Source organism: Lissotriton vulgaris, chromosome 6 (assembly GCF_964263255.1).
Source record: "Lissotriton vulgaris chromosome 6, aLisVul1.2, whole genome shotgun sequence".
In the NCBI taxonomy this organism is placed as follows: Eukaryota; Metazoa; Chordata; class Amphibia; order Caudata; family Salamandridae; genus Lissotriton; species Lissotriton vulgaris.
This window is the reverse complement of record NC_141694.1, coordinates 1395884868-1395901046: the sequence shown is the minus strand read 5'-3', so window position 1 is coordinate 1395901046 and position 16179 is coordinate 1395884868.

The window sequence follows — 16179 nt, the reverse complement described above, 5'->3', positions numbered from 1 at the left end:
CAAACCCCTGCTTTATATAATAATCATGTAGGAATTATATAAACATCATGTAGGATGGGATGAGGAATCCCCTCACCATAAAATCCAGTTAAAAAATCAACCTTCTGCACAAAGGCAGTATCCTGTTAAGCAAGAAGCTAAAAAACAAGTCAGGGAGATCTTAGATCAACTTGAGTACCAGGGGGTGATTGAAACATGCACCTCACAAATGAACAATCCTTTGTTTCCTGTCTCCAAACCAGACAATTCATATTGTCTAGTATTGGACTACAGACATTTAAACTCTTGTTGCAAAACATTTGCAGTACAAAATTCACACAGTGCAGCACTGATGAATAACATTGTGCGCAAAAAATATAAAACGACATTAGATATTTCAAATGGTTTCTTCTGTCAAAACATTGCACCAGAAAGCAGGAATTTGGCCGCTTTCTCAAGTATGGGGGCCCAGAGGGGATTTTTCCGTCTCCCCCAGAGATTCAAGAATAGCCCAGGATTTTTTTCAGCCAGAGTAACAGAGTTACTACAAATGCATGATGATGAGGCATTATCTTATGTTGATGACATCTATCTAACAATCGATGATTTGGACAGGCACTTGAAAAGAGTGAACACCATTATACTTGGGTTCTCATCTGAAGGTTACAAAGTTAACTTTAAAAAATCACGGATTGCCCACCTCACTGTCCTATTTCTAGGATATGAGTTATCAAGTGAAGGGAAAAGCCTAGCAGCCAATTTCTTAGAGAAATGTGCGCTGCTCCAAGCATCAAAAACGCTGAAAAACTTACAATCAATTCTAGGTTTCCTCAATTTTGGAAGAACTTACGTTCTGAATTATGCAGAGAGGGTTAAACCTCTCTACGAATTAATAAAATCTGATTTCAAACAAACTAATTGGACTCAGAAACACACAGAAATATTACGTTCAATACAAACAGACATGTTAGCTAAAACAAAGCTGCAAACACGTGTAAACGTACGCAACCTTGTAATCCGAGTCATCCCAGGAAGATGCGGATTCACGTACCTGACCTATAACGAAGGTGAAACTGTACCAATAGCTTACAAATCACACTTGAACACACAAGCTGAAATAAAATTCACTTCAACTGAGAAAATTCTGACAGCAGTTCAAACTGCTATAGCAAATGAAAGAGCCCTCGCACAGGGAAAACGCATATCGGTCATTACACCTGTACCTGCCTTAGAGGCAGTGACAAGAGCGAGCATTCCAAATGCTAAAGCTTTACATCCACGATGGATACAATGGGTTAATTCTCTTGCTGCAACAGACGTTGAATACGTTTTTGACCCTAACTTGAAAACACAAGAATTTCTCCAATACGAGTACGAATGTTATGTTATATTATGTTATATGTTCTTGTATAGCGCACAGCTGCCCCAGCAAAGGGGCGTCCCGGCGCTTTGAGAGCAGGAAGGTTGGCTACCAGAGGGATGGAATCGCGGCTGTAACATAACAAAGCAGTCTAGCAAAAAAGATAGGTTTTGATGGCCTTTCTAAACGTCAGAAGGTCGTTTAAGCTGCGTACCTGGAGTGGCAAGGCATTCCATAATTTTGCTGCAAGATAGAGGAAGGAGCGTCCTCTCATCCGCGAGCGCTTTATTCGAGGAACCACTACCAGGTGCTGGCCCTCCGAACGCAGGGTTCGCAGATGGATTTAAGGGGTCAAAAGGGGGCAGAGCATGGGGGGAGAGGCAGATTTCAGGATTTTAAATGACAAACAAAGGCTCTTAAATTGAATCATCTTCTCCACAGGTAGCCAGTGTAGTTTAATTAGGGTGCTAGAGACCGAGTGAAAACGGGGGAGCCCAATCAAGGCTCTGGGTGCCGCGTTTTGCACTCATTGCAGTCTTCCCACCCCTGCCCGGTTAGCCCCTAGAAGTAGAGAGCTCGCATAATCCAATCGAGAAAGGATGGAAGACTGCACTATGAGCTGACGGGTGGGTGGATCAAAGAAATGTAAAATCGGGTTAAGGTTCCGAAGAATCCCGAAACACATAGCAGCAACCTTTTTAGTGTGATGGATAAAGTTAAGCGAGGAGTCTTTCCAAACTCCTAGGTTTTTTACCTCGCTCTTAGGCTCGGTAGGGCTACCAAGAATCTCAGGCCACCGGGGGCGGAGCTAGCCGGCAAGCGTAATGGCCGCTTAGTCCCACAGCTCCGCCGTGCACGAACCTAAAAATCATTTTTCAATCCTTGTAGTGCGACGTCCGAAGACTGGCCCCGGCTCCCGCGATCTACCCGGGGTGTGTGCAGCGAGCGGACGACCCGTCGGGGGCGGGAGAACAGGATAGAGGCGCATCGGGAGAGTGCGGTGCCTCACTGAGACAGGGCCGCGAGACCACGGACACGATTTGGGCAGCACCCGAGCGACGTGCAATGACGTGCGGCCGTAGCCGCAGTGCAGGTACCGGTCCAGCGGCCCCTCCCCCCTCCCGAGGGTGCAGACTTTGCCGCGAGGGTGCCTGGAGTTGGCGGCCCCCCCCTACCCCCGCGAGGCTATCTACGGTGGGGCAGGACCTGGAGGGACTGCCCCCCCCCTCTTCGTGAACACTGTTACGGGGCTAGGGGGTAGTGTAGTGCCGGTTCAGCGGCCCCTCCCCCCTCCCGAGGGTGCAGACTTTGCCGCGGGAACGCGTGGAGTTGGCGGCCCCCCCTCACCCCCCACGAGGCTCTACATAGTGGGACGAGACCCGGGGGAATTGCCCCCCCCCCTCGAGGACATTGATGCGGGGCTAGAGAAGTGCCGGATTTCATCGGGCCCGGGGGCCTCCTGCGGACCCGCATTGAGGGGTGTGGGAGCTTGGGTGCGGTTGCCCTGCAGGACTCACTCGCTTCATCTTCGCGCCCTTTCTACCCACGGCGCCTGCTGGGCTGGAGGAGAGGGGCGACCTCGAGGAGACTCCTGCAATCACCCACTGGGGGAGAAAGAAGCTACTGAATCCCAGGAGCACGGCCTCCTGACGGACGGAGACCTTAAGCCTTCAGACAGAGGTGGGCCTGGTTGGAGACCTTCTCCGGCGGCCAACGTACTGATATCGACGGCCCGCTGTCCTCCTGATCCCCGGTCGAGGGGATGGTAAGAGAAGTAGGGCGTTTTTGAGTGATCCCTGGAAGCGAGTGGTGGCATAATGGGGAAAGGGGACAGGACCCAGAGCAAACTCCCCTTCTCGCAGAAGTGTCTCTTGCAACAGAGCCCGGCTACGGAGGGAGCCTCGTCGGAGCGAACGGCGGAAGCTCCGAGCGTAGACTCAGAACTGAAAACTATGCTTCTCTCCATGGAGCAGGGCATCCAGACCAGCATATCGGCCCTGGGGTCCAAGATCGACACAATGTCCTACAGAATGGATCGCATGGCGGAGAGGCTGGACAAGCATGCTGAGAGGCATGATATGGCCGAACGCAGAATGACGGAGGTGGAGGAGGCGCAAACTGAACTGGACACGGCGCAGAAAAAGATGGAACGGATGATGCGGACATTACAAGACAAGACTGAGGATTTGGAGGCGCGCTCTCGGCGCTGTAACCTGCGCATCACGGGCCTTCCGGAATCTACGGCGACGGGCCCTATGGAGCGCTTTGTGGAACAGCTTCTAGTGAAACTCCTGGGAGACGGTGTATTCTCAAATATGTTTACAGTGGAGAGAGCGCATAGATCGTTGGCGCCCAGACCGCAGCCGGGCGCGCCTCCGCGCCCTGTCATGGCGAAACTTCTCAACTACAGGGACAGAGACACTGCTCTTCGCCTGGCGCGCACGAAACAGAGCCTGCAATATGAGGGGTGGGCTATATCTCTGTACCCAGTCTTTACAGCTAAGGTACAGGAGGAGCGGAAGCAGTTTATTCCCCACAAGAAGCGTCTGAGGGAGATGGGTTTGCACTATGCGCTATTATATCCAGCCAAACTACGTGTCAACAAAGGAGGCCACTCTCATATTTTCACGGATCCCAAAGCGCTGCAACAAGCTATGAAGAGATGGTCAAGGGAAGCGAAAGAGAGCTCGGACAGGAACCATGAGAACGGCGAGGGCGACAGCCGCCTGGACGATCAGGACTGAGTCTCTCTTGTTTGGGGCACCCCGCGACTCGCTGAGTAGATGGCAAGTGTGCTCACGGACTATTCTTGAGGAGGCCGACTCCAGGTGGGGTGCAGAATCGCATGATGCTCTTTCCGAGGACTACAAGCTGCACAGATAAGTGGTGTGGGGGGGGGCGGGCTGGGGGGGCTGCCCTGGCTTTGCGTTCCACGCGACGCCAAACCTGATACCCGCAGGGACATACTGCATTGGACTTCTCCCTGGTCATCGAGGGGTGCAGGAACTGGACTTGGGACAATTTGCCGGTCAGGGTCATGGGTGGGTCCCGCACGGGGGCGATGTGACAATGGCTATTGTTAATCTGCAGGATGTCGCGCTAATCAGGGTTCTTGTGCATGGCGGGAGCGGTTAGTAAGGCTGACATGAGTTCTGAGACTTAGGTTGGTACTATGACATTTGGCTACCTAGGCCCCCGCGCGTTCAGCGTATTGGTTTGTTGGTTGACTTCAGTTGGGATGTGTGAGCTGGGGAGTGGGGTGGGTAGAATACTGCCTGACCGGGTTGGGGTGGGTCTGCTGTGGGTGGAGGGGTGGAGGGGGATGTTTGAAAAATTGCTGTTTCTGGGGTGGAGGGGCGGGGCGGGAGGTGGGGGAGGAAAGGGACCTTTTTTGGAATGTGCGCTGTTTCCTATGGATGGCTTGTGTAATGTTGGTGTCATGGTGGCTTTGTACCATTATTTGACCACAGCTGGCCCCGATGGCTAGTGCCCGGGTGACGGACTTGGATAATCCTCCCGATTACTTAAGGGTATTGACCTGGAATGTTAGGGGTCTCAATGACCACAGGAAGCTAAGGAAGGTACTCCATTATCTCCGGAGACATCATATAGATATTGCACTTATTCAGGAAACCCATTTACCGCTCACCAGCAAGATGCTACAGCACAGGGACCTATCAGGGAATTCCACAGTGGCGGGCTACACAACACATTCTAGGGGTGTCTTAACACGGGTGAACCCGCGCTCTAAATTGACTTTAAGACTACTTCAGGCAGATCCTGAGGGCCGTTATTTAATTTCTAGATGTGAGGGTAAGGGGCATGATCTCATTTTGGTGAATATATATGGCCCGAACTACGATTCCCCTGACTTCTACTCCCAATTGGCACTCAGCTGTAGGACCTACGCTTCAGCGCACATGCTCTGGGGGGGGGGGGGGATTTTAACCTAGTGCTAGACCCAGGGATGGATAGGTCTTCAGGCCCCGCGCACAGACCGGCTGCGGCGGCGGTAACCCTGCAAGCAGAGTTGCTGACATTAGATCTAGTGGATGTGTGGAGAAATAGAAATGCAGGCAGGGGTGGGTTTACACACTACTCCTCTTTCCACGACATTCACACTAGAATTGACTACTGGTTGGCCTCTCATTCCATCGCTAGCCAGATTGCAGAATGCACTGTGCTCCCGCGAACGCTGTCGGACCACTCGCCAATACTGCTGGCTCTTGCGACGCCGAATCGCAGGATCCCCCATTCACCTGGCGCTTCCCGCCAAATGCCCTTTTGGATGACACCTTTAGAGGGGAACTGGCGGAGGAGATAGACCTTTTCTTTGAGAAGAATGTGGGCTCAGTGGACAACTTTCACACGGTCTGGGAGGCATTCAAGGTCTTCATTCGTGGAGTAGCCATGTCCAAACACTCGAGTGTGCTTAAGGCTATACGTCGGCGACTCCGCACATTGGAGTCTCAACTAGCGGATCTAGAGTTAAAACTTTTGACTGACTCAGACCCCGCGGTGGCTGACGAGCTGAGATCCCTAATCTCGGAATTCAACGAAGAAGCGGACAGAGAGGTCTGCTATATGGGTAAATACGCCTCGGCGAGAACATATGGCGAGAGTGAGCGCCCGAGCTCACTGCTAGCCAGGATCTTACGAGAAGATAAGCGAACCCCCAGACAGACGGAATTGGAGACTTCGGGACATTCTCTCTGCCTTTCAGGACTACTACTCTGACCTGTACACGACCAAGACGCACGATTTGGAGGCGGATATGGACGATTACCTAGAGCATATTCAACTACCATTCATAGCACAGTCGGATAGGGAGTTTCTCAGGTCGCCTATAAAGGCGGACGAGCTCTCGGAAGCCCTGGCTACCATGAGAGCACACAGCGCTCCAGGGATCGATGGACTGACGGTCGGCTTCTATAAGGCCTTCAAGGACAAACTTATCCCACACCTGCTGTCCCTGTTTGACGAGGTAAGCGAGGACGGTAGCATGCCCAACACAATGAGGGAAGCCCTTCTGGTTACTATACTGAAGCCGGGCAAACCCCCTGATGTCTGCAGCTCATACAGACCGATATCGCTCTTAAATGTCGACGCTAAACTTTACGCCAAAGTCCTGGCCGCCCGACTGTCCTTGATCGCGCCGGAGGTGGTTGCTCCGGAGCAGTTCGGATTCGTACCGGGACGAAACTTGTCCTATAATATACGCACAGTGCTAGGTACCATGCAGCATGTGCGTCAGGATGCGAAGGCAGTCGCCATCTTCCTGGACATGGAAAAGGCGTTCGACTCCGTCGAATGGCCATTCATGCTGAAAGTCTTGCGCCGTATGGGGTTGGGGGAGCAGTTTTTACAAATGATCGGCGCACTGTACTGGCGGCCAGTGGCTAGGGTGCGATTAGGGGATCGGGTCTCGAACCCCTTCCCCATTAGCAGGGGCACGAGGCAGGGCTGCCCTCTGTCCCCTCTGTTATACGCTCTCGTGGCTGAACCGCTCGCGTGCGCACTGCGAGAGTATCACTGGCACAGGGGAGAAAACAACCTTTCGCCGGTTCTCCGCGAGGTAGTGCGCTTTGGAGCCCTCTCGGGCCTAAAGGTCAATTGGGAGAAATCAGTGGCGTTTCCCTTAACCCCGGTAACGGATCGCTTCGACATGGAATATCCGTTACGTTGGTCGGCGGACCCGGTACGGTATCTTGGCATAATGATCCACACTGATCCAGAGGTGCTTTTCAATGAAAACTATGGGGTGGCTTTCAGTAAGTGTGAGGATGACGTGGACAGATGGTGTAAACTCCCGCTCTCCTTGATTGGCCGCGTGGCCATCATGAAGATGGTGATTCTCCCGCGCTTTTTGTTCCTGTTCAACACACTGCCCATCATTGTATCAAAGGCCTTCTTTCGAAACCTAACAAAACTCATGATCCATTTGGCTTGGGGGGGCAGACAACCACAGGTCCGATGGAGCACTCTTACACTCCCGTGTGAACTTGGTGGCCTGGGTGCACCGGATCTGGAGAGGTATTATAGAGTGGCCCAGGCGGCACACCTGCACACATGGATTCACGGCGACGATAACATCCCGCATGTACGGATGGAGCGACTTTTTGCGGAGCCACTTCCACTTCCGGCCACAATCTGTACCCCGGTTGACCGTAGAGTGGGCGTTTTAGACTCGATCATGGCTACGAAACACGCCTGGCACGCCTTGCTACGGGCTAGGGAGGAAGTGCTGCTATACTCCCCGGCGATGGCGGTGGAGTGGCTGCAGTGGCTGGCTCCCATTGGGGACAGGAACGTAATCAGAGCGCTACATGAGCTGGGGCTTAAGTCAGCAGGGGACCTATTTGAGGATGGCAAGGTAAAAACATGGGACCAGATCGCTCAGGGCGCCGAGGGCCCAACTCTGTTACAGCGGTTCCAATTCCACAGACTTCAGAGTGCTATGAGAGACGTCCTGGGCCCAGACCTAGCTGAGCCGCCGGACATTCCAGAACTCTCATATGTCATTGCGACGGCGTCCCCGCGACACTTGACGACACATCTATACAAGAGCAGTGTGTCATACAGAGCACAGGAGCCCTCCAGGGCCCGACTGGCTTGGCAAGTCGACCTCGAGATGCACATAGATGATTCGATGTGGGCGTATTGTTGTGCCAACACTAGGAAACTGTCCCTGAATGGTCGCCACAGGCTGGTACACTTCAAATTCCTGCAAAGAGTTTATTATACTCCAGAGCGCCTGCATCGCTATGGCCTTAGACAATCCCCTGAATGCGAGCGCTGCCACGCTCCGGTGGCAGACTTCCTATATATGGCGTGGGGCTGCCGCAGGATATATGAATTCTGGGTGGCGGTTTTTCGGAACTAAGCGAGATACTGGACCAGGAGCTGCCGGTAGATCCGGCGTTGGCCCTGCTGGGCTATTCGAAACCCCTGCCGGTAGCATGTAGAAGAATGGCGGACATGGGTCTCCTGTTGGCGAGGCGTACAGTGGCACAGTGTTGGATGAGAGGCCCGACCCCGACAAAAAAGAGATGGGCCAGGGACATGATTTACTGCTGCACACAGGCAGAACATTACAGCAAACTCCTCCCCCCCACTAGCAGACCTAAGAACTTTTGGGGACTATACAACATTTTCAGGACCACTAGGGAGGACAGGGGGGATGCTCAACAGGAGGAGGAGGGGGATACCTAATGGACGACTCTACTATACCTTAGTCGAGGACGGAGATACGGGGATGGGAGAGACAAGGCGACGGCTGGGTGGAGTATTGAAACCTGGCTGTCGAGGGGCGAGAAGCGGGCGCTAGCATAGAGGGGTGGCCACACGAAGGGACAGGTGGATACATTCCCGGGCTTCACAATAGGAGACGCACCAGGGACGTGAGAGGGGTACACCAACACAAGACTGACACAGGGCAAATTCAGTAGCGGACGGAACAGCGCACGGGCGGGAGACTGCGAGAGAGGGGGAGGGGTGGGGCAGTTCCAGGGGAGTTTTCTATTTGTTTCTACATATAGGGGAGATGGGTAGGTTTCCGTGGGGGGTAAACAAAAATACAAAATGCACCTACATTCCCAGATTCACGGCGTACGGCCTACGTACCATCCCTTCCATGAGCGTGGAGATACTTTCAGGTACATCGTCATTGTGTTAGCAGTGGTTCATGGAGGATTGCACCATGGTGAGGTGATGTAGCGCCGCCGTACCCCCGGGTTGACGGCATGGGCTGTGTACTTCGCAGGTGCGGATTGTGGTCTGTATGCTTTACTACGTCAGTGACGCTTCGCCGGCCCGGAGGGTTGTAGGCATACAGCTGTGTATATTTTAGTCCACTTTAATAAAGGTGTATAAAAAAAAAAAAAGAATCTCAGGCCACCATTTATCTCCCCATGCTGAGACATCCTTTCCTACCAGCAGGACCTCAGTCTTGTTGGCATTGAGCTGTAGGTAGTTAGATGTCATCCAGTTAGTTACTGCTGTTAGGCCCTGTTTAAAATTGGATGTACTCAGCCCGGAGCCGTCACTCAGCAACACCACTAACTGAGTGTCGTCCACGTAAGAGACTATAGATAGCTCCCACCGTTTGGCGACCTCAGCCAGTGGCTGGACGTAAAGATTGAATAACGTCAGACTGAGTGCAGACCCCTGGGGTACTCCCTGCTCAATAGGACGTTCCTTCAATAGAAATGGGGGAGTGGAGACCCGGAAGGATCTTCCGGTCAGGAACGCCCTGAACCAGTCCAGTGCCTGTCCAATGATCCCTGCCGCCTCCAGTCGATACAGCAATACCTCGTGTGAGACCGTATCGAAGGCAGCGCTGTGGTCTAATAGAATCAGCGCTGCCGTCTGGCCGGAATCCATGATGGTCCGAAGGTGTTCTGTCACACTCAGGAGTGCTGTTTCGGTACTGTGGCCCACACGGAAGCAATGCTGGGAGGCGTCCAGAGTGGTATTGGAGCAAGGAAATTTCGTTAGAATATTATTAACATGAGACTCGGCCACCTTGGCTGGCCAGGAAAGCAGTGAAATAGGCCTAAAATGTTCCGGTCTCGCGGGGTCTAGCGTAGGCTTTTTAATAATGGGAGATACCCATGCCTGCTTCCATCTGGGGGGTATAGTGGCAGATTTAAACAATGAATTGATAATTTGTCAAAGGGGGTTGAGTATAAGCGTGGAAGCTTCTCTGAATTGTGCAGGCTTTAGGGGATCTGCGGGAGAGCCCGACTTGATTTTACCACAGAGTCTGAGAAAATCATCCTGGCTTATGTCAGGTATGGTTATAAGTTTATTAGTTGGTCCGATATTAGAGGGGATTAGACAGGGAGTGGCTGGAAAGGAGCTATAGATCATTCGTGCTTTATCTATAAAGAAGGAGGCCAATCTTTTACAATGCATGTGGGCAGCAGTCATTGCCACAGCAACTTTTTGGGCACTAAGGTCCTTCAGAATCTTAAAAATAGTTTTTGAGGGGTTCTGACTGGTTCTGATCTCATTGGCGTTGTAGGAGGCTCGCGTCCTACAGATATTTCTGTGATAGATCCTTTGTGCGGCCAAGTATTGAAATTTGAATACCGGGTCGTACGATTTCCCCCATCTACGTTCAGTTAGTTTACATTCTTTCCTGAGGATGGTAAGCAACTCATAGTACCACGGGTTGGATTCCTGCGAACGAGCTCTGATCCAGTCAGCCGGGATCAGTGAATCCAGAGCTTGTGAAAGCCAGGTACAGAAGTTCTCGTAACCCTGCTCAGAGTGGCCGCCTACTTCGGGGGGGTCAGCTTTAAGCAGGGCATAGAAGTCTACGAGGCGTAGCTTTTGCCATGGGCGTTTGAGTGCCCGTTGAGCATTGCTCATGTTAAACGGGTCCTGTATGGGTAAGGACATAATAACCAACATGTGGTCAGACCAGGGAATTGAAATAGGCACCTCTACCGTGACCTCATCTAGGTTAGAAAAGATGGGGTCTAAAAGGTGGCCTCCCCTATGAGTGGGGCTCGTGACTAGCTGACAGAGTTGAAATGCGGCAAGGTCGGCTAATAGGCCGCTAATCTTTTTGTCCATAATAAGATCGAAATGGAGGTTTAAATCCCCGAAGATGTTAAAGTTCGCAGTCCCTATTGCCAGCGAACATACTGTTTCTACGAGGGCTTTAATAAAGCTACTATCCTGTTCAGGGAGTCTATATATCAGGAGACCTGACAGCGTTAAATGGGGGTTTTTCTTAATGCTGTAGCGGGCGCATTCGCTTCCCTCAATGTCCATCTTGGTAAATCGGCATAAGTATTGCGATTCGACTATAACTGCTATACCTCCACCCCTGGATTGTCTGTTCAGAGAGTAGGTAGAGTACCCCGGTGGAGTGGCCAAATTGATGACGGTGTTCATGTCATCTTGAAGCCAGGTCTCTGTAGGAAACAGGATATCTAGGGAATATTCCTCAACCAAGTTGGGCACTTCCATGTGGTGCTTAAGCAACCATCTAATGTTAAGCTGCGCTATCAACAGTTGTTGTTGTGGGCAGGCGATAGTAGAGAACGGGAGTGCAGTGGGCTTAGGGAGAGTATATCCACAGGTGCATTTTAAAGTGCCAAAATTCTGCCTTTTGAACATTACGGCTGTATAATATATACAGACGGATCAGCACAGCCCACAATTGGGGGTAAACATGCCTATAGTGCTGCGTGCGTGATTGTAAAAGGTCGCTGGCGCGAAGGTAAATTCAGACCTATGGTCACAAAAACTCAATTGCTCGGAGACTATACAGCTCAGCGAGCTGAACTACAGGCTTTCAAGATGGCGCTTGAGAATACCGATCGCGAATTCCCCACACTAATAGTGTGCGATTCGTATTACTGCATCCAGTCTTACAATGAATACTTGCAGAACTGGGTTCAAAACGGTTTCAAAGATGCGAAAGGTGGCACAATAAAGCATAAAAAGCTTTGGGAACAAGTAGTTCTTTTACAGAAAGAACTACAAAAGACTCACGTGATCCATACACTGAGTCGTAAACGTGATGGCGTTCACGTTGCAGGAAATTCATTGGCTGATGAAGCTGCAAAGGCAGGTGTCCACACGGCTTCCGTAGCTACAATTAAGCGCTCTAAAAAAAGAATAGACGGTGAAACGCTACTAGCAGTAAAAGTCACAATGAAAGGCAATTATGCGGCGTTACCTCTAAACTATCCACTCGGAAATACATACATAATTGATGCAAACTCCGTTCCTTTTGCTCAAATCCCTGGAGTGGGGGACAGAGTAATTCCAAACAGGAAACGGAGGGCTTACTTGGTTCAAGATGTTGTAGATACTTGGGTTGAACCCATATAGTCAGTGGGACCTGGGTAGATAATGAAGTATATATAGAGGGGTCCCAGACCGAACACACAATAAATTATATTATATTCTTACAATATTGTTGAATTGATCCAAAAACAAATGAGGGTGCAAAGTGTTTTTATTTTCACTGCACCATAAGCCATTCAATGATCGAAAAATCAATAGTAAAATACACTACAAAGTTTCATTGCGCCCACAAGAGGAAAGGAAAGAGTGCAAGGGAAGGGACACATTTCAAGTAGTTACACATCACTAGTCAAAATTCATTATGCATAAATTGAAAAGTCAAATCATAAATATTGTTGATCCACATAAAAGAGGTCAAGGGAAAGCATATATCACAAAGCACATTTTTCATGAAAGAAGCTCCTATGTTGCTGAATGTATCAAGCTAGGGTTAGGAGTTCTTGGTTGTAGATAATGTCTACGTTTCGACCCAGAAAATGTAGGACAGTAGATCCTTACTGCGCGGGTCTTCGTCAGGACGTAAAAAAGGGGGGGTGGAGGGTGGTGTGGGGCTGATTCCTAGGTACAAAATAGAGGTGAAATCCCATTACTTAAACCGGTCTCAAAAGAGTCCCAACATATTAAAATAACGGAAGAGCCCGTTGCAAAAAGAGTAAGGATTTAACTAAGGTTAAGTTAAGTGAAATCATACAATTAAAGCGGAGGAAAAAGGTTATACTGAGGTTAACGCCACATAGCACATTGTGTTAATTACCCATTATAGTAATTACCTGGCGGAGCAGCCAGAGGACGGCCAGGGAAAACCGTGGTCCGTGACCAGGCAAAGCCTTGTTCTGCACAGTGTGCTGTCCGAATCTAAAGGATCGTGAATAAACATATTTGGCGCCAATCCTATTAGTAAATAGCCAAAGGTGGTTACTAGACCATAGTAATTGGAGATTACAAATGAGCAGCCTACCTTTATGTCAGGACAGTTTCATTAGAGGATATAAGCTCATTTACTGTTCATCCGTCAAAAACAGGGTTTTTCTTTGTAAGTTTCTTTAAAGTGAGAGGGATCACACATGATACATCTACAAAAAACCAAGGGGTAAAAAGACGTTTTACTACTAGGTCAAAAGCCCTGATGACCAATTCAGGAAGGGAACAAGCGTGCCGCTTGCTCAATACTTAACCGAAAGAGGGATTGTATTTGTCAAACGGGAGAGCGTGCAGGCGAGCGTCTCACCGCGTCTCCTCGAACACGGAAGTGCTGCCAAGGTAACCACAAAGGTATTCAAAACCTCGTAGGAGAAAGACAGACTATCGTTGCTAAGGTAACGGAGGAGCAACCACGTAGGTGTTTTGAAGCGGGGGAAGAAAGACTAACGTTAGGTAAATTACGTTACGAGTGAAACACAGCGACTAGCTGTGAAATTATCATGGACAGAATACATCATATTAGAACCACATTAAGATGCCTCAGGAGTTGCGCGGACCTATTTATACAGTGCGGTCGAAACACCATTAATCCTCACACAATCTACGATAGCATTTCAAAGATCCAGGAATGTGAAAAAGAAAAGACAAAGTCAAAGATCACATTTGGAAAAGTCCAGGGATGAAAAGATTGGACTAACGTTCCATTGTCAAATAACACAGTTAAAATGAAAAAGTCACACTTAAAATGAAAACGGGGGGATTTTCAATGAAATCAGTGAAAAACGCGGACCTACCAAACATGGTGGTCTAGCGCCCAGTAATTCAAAAAGATTAGACAATTTCTCTGATCACGTTAGGGTAACGCAACAGTGATAGTTATGGATAATCAAAGGCAGCTATATTTTCAACACGGGGCAAAAAGGTGTCACAGTTTTTTCATACATGCCCACTGTAATTCTATGAGGGTGCGGACCTACCAAAACATGGTGGTCAGGCGCTCATTGTAAATCAGAGACGTTCAAATGATATTGGAAGAGTGACATTTTTGTGAAAGCATTCAAAAAACAGCACAACGCCTTATTAACACATACATACAGCAGTGGGAGATCGGAACACCAAATTGACCTGAACCACCCACAGGTGGTAGATTGCAAGCACGGTTCAAAGGATGGCCATTTGGGCAAAGCTACTTTCAGACTCATTTAAACCCATGCGTACTGAGTCAAAGAATCGGATCCATTTAATCTCCCTCACATTGAGAATAGGTTCTATGCTGCCACCCCTTGGGCTTAATCTAACCTGTTCCAACACAGTCCACCTCAGGCTTTCCGGGGGGTGGTTTTTTTCATTACAATGGTCAACCAAAGGGGCTCCTGCGACCTTACATCTTAAACGGCTACAGTGCTGCAGAAACCGCACTTTAGCTCGTTGTTGTGTCTGTCCCACATATATCAAGTCACAGGGGCATATTATACAGTACACCACATTGGTGGAGTTACAATTTGTATGTGACTTCAGTGGAACACGTTGTAGTTTGTGAGTGAAGACTTTGGTTTGGATGGTTGCTGGGCAGGCCTTACATGAGCCACATCGATAATGTCCCACAATAGGAGGTAGATTCCACATGGTTGTTATGGATGGTTCATCAGGGGTCGTGAGGAATGAGCACACCACGTGGTCACGAATGTTTTTCGCTTTCTTAAAGGCGTGAAGGGGCAGGCAGTTGCTGTTCAAATCTTCAGATATCAAATTCCAATATTTATTAATGGTTTTCTTTATCATATTGCTCTTTGTGGAGAAAGTAGTTACACAGATAAGACGTTCCTCATTGTTGCTCTGTTTTTCTCCAGACTGTAATAGAGTTTCTCTGGGGTTGAACCATGCTCTTTTTTTGGCTTTCTTGACCAATCGCTTCGGGTATCCACGTTCGAGTAGTCTATCCATGAGTATTGTTGATTGCTCCATATAGTCATCCTTCCTGCTGCAATTTCGGCGAATCTGCAAAAACTGCCCAAAGGGCAGGTTGTCTCGGAGTCCCCTGGGGTGATGACTAGAGTATAGAAGTAGGGAGTTTCTCTCCGCAGGTTTTCTGAAAAGGGTAGTTTGGAGGGTTTCATTTTCCACAAAGATGGTTAAGTCCAAGAAATCAATGGATTTCTTATCAAAGTTAGTGGTGAATTTTATGTCAGGGGATCTAGTATTGAGCCAGTTGAAAAAGTTGGTGATTTCATCCTCAGTTCCTGACCAAATACAGATGATGTCGTCGATATATCTCATCCACAAGTGTATTTGGGATCTGAAAGGGTTAACATCATTGAGTATGAACATGCCTTCATACATTGACATAAAGATTATGGCTAAATCTGGGGCAAAAGCCGCCCCCATCGCTACCCCCTTGGTTTGGAGGTAAAAACAATTCTGAAAGATGAAAAAATTTCTCATCATTGCGATCTTGAGTAGTAAGATAATAAAGGATGTAGGGACCCGAGTAGGTGCCTCCCGTTTGTCAAGTGCAATTGTGATTGCCACAAGGGCCTTCTCTTGGGGTATGCTGGTATAAAGTGACACAATGTCACAAGTCACCAAAAGGTCCTGGGCAGAGTCATACAGATGCCCGTCAATTAAGTTGATGGTATGTGTGGTATCCCTTAGATATGTTGTGGTTGCCTCCGCCAGGGGTTTAAGAAAAAAATCTATGTACCTGCACAAAGGTTCCAAAAGTGAACCACATCCAGACACTATAGGACGTCCTGGGGGCTGATGGAGATCCTTGTGGACTTTGGGTAGAGTATAAATGGTGGGGAGACGTGGGTGTTTCTGGTTCAGATACTGGAATTTATGCTCTGATAGAAAACCTTGTTGTAAACCATCCTGTGTGATCCTTAAAATCTCAGGGCCCGATTCACAGAATGAACTTACTACTTTTAGCATTCACAGAATGCACTTACTACTTTTGGTATTCACAGAATGAACTTACTCATTTCGGTATTCACAGAAGTTAGGACTACTAACTTTAGGACTCCTAAATGCCTTCTGTGAATACCGAAAGTCTTAAAATTAGGATTTTTCTCAATTTAGTAGTAGTAAAGTTA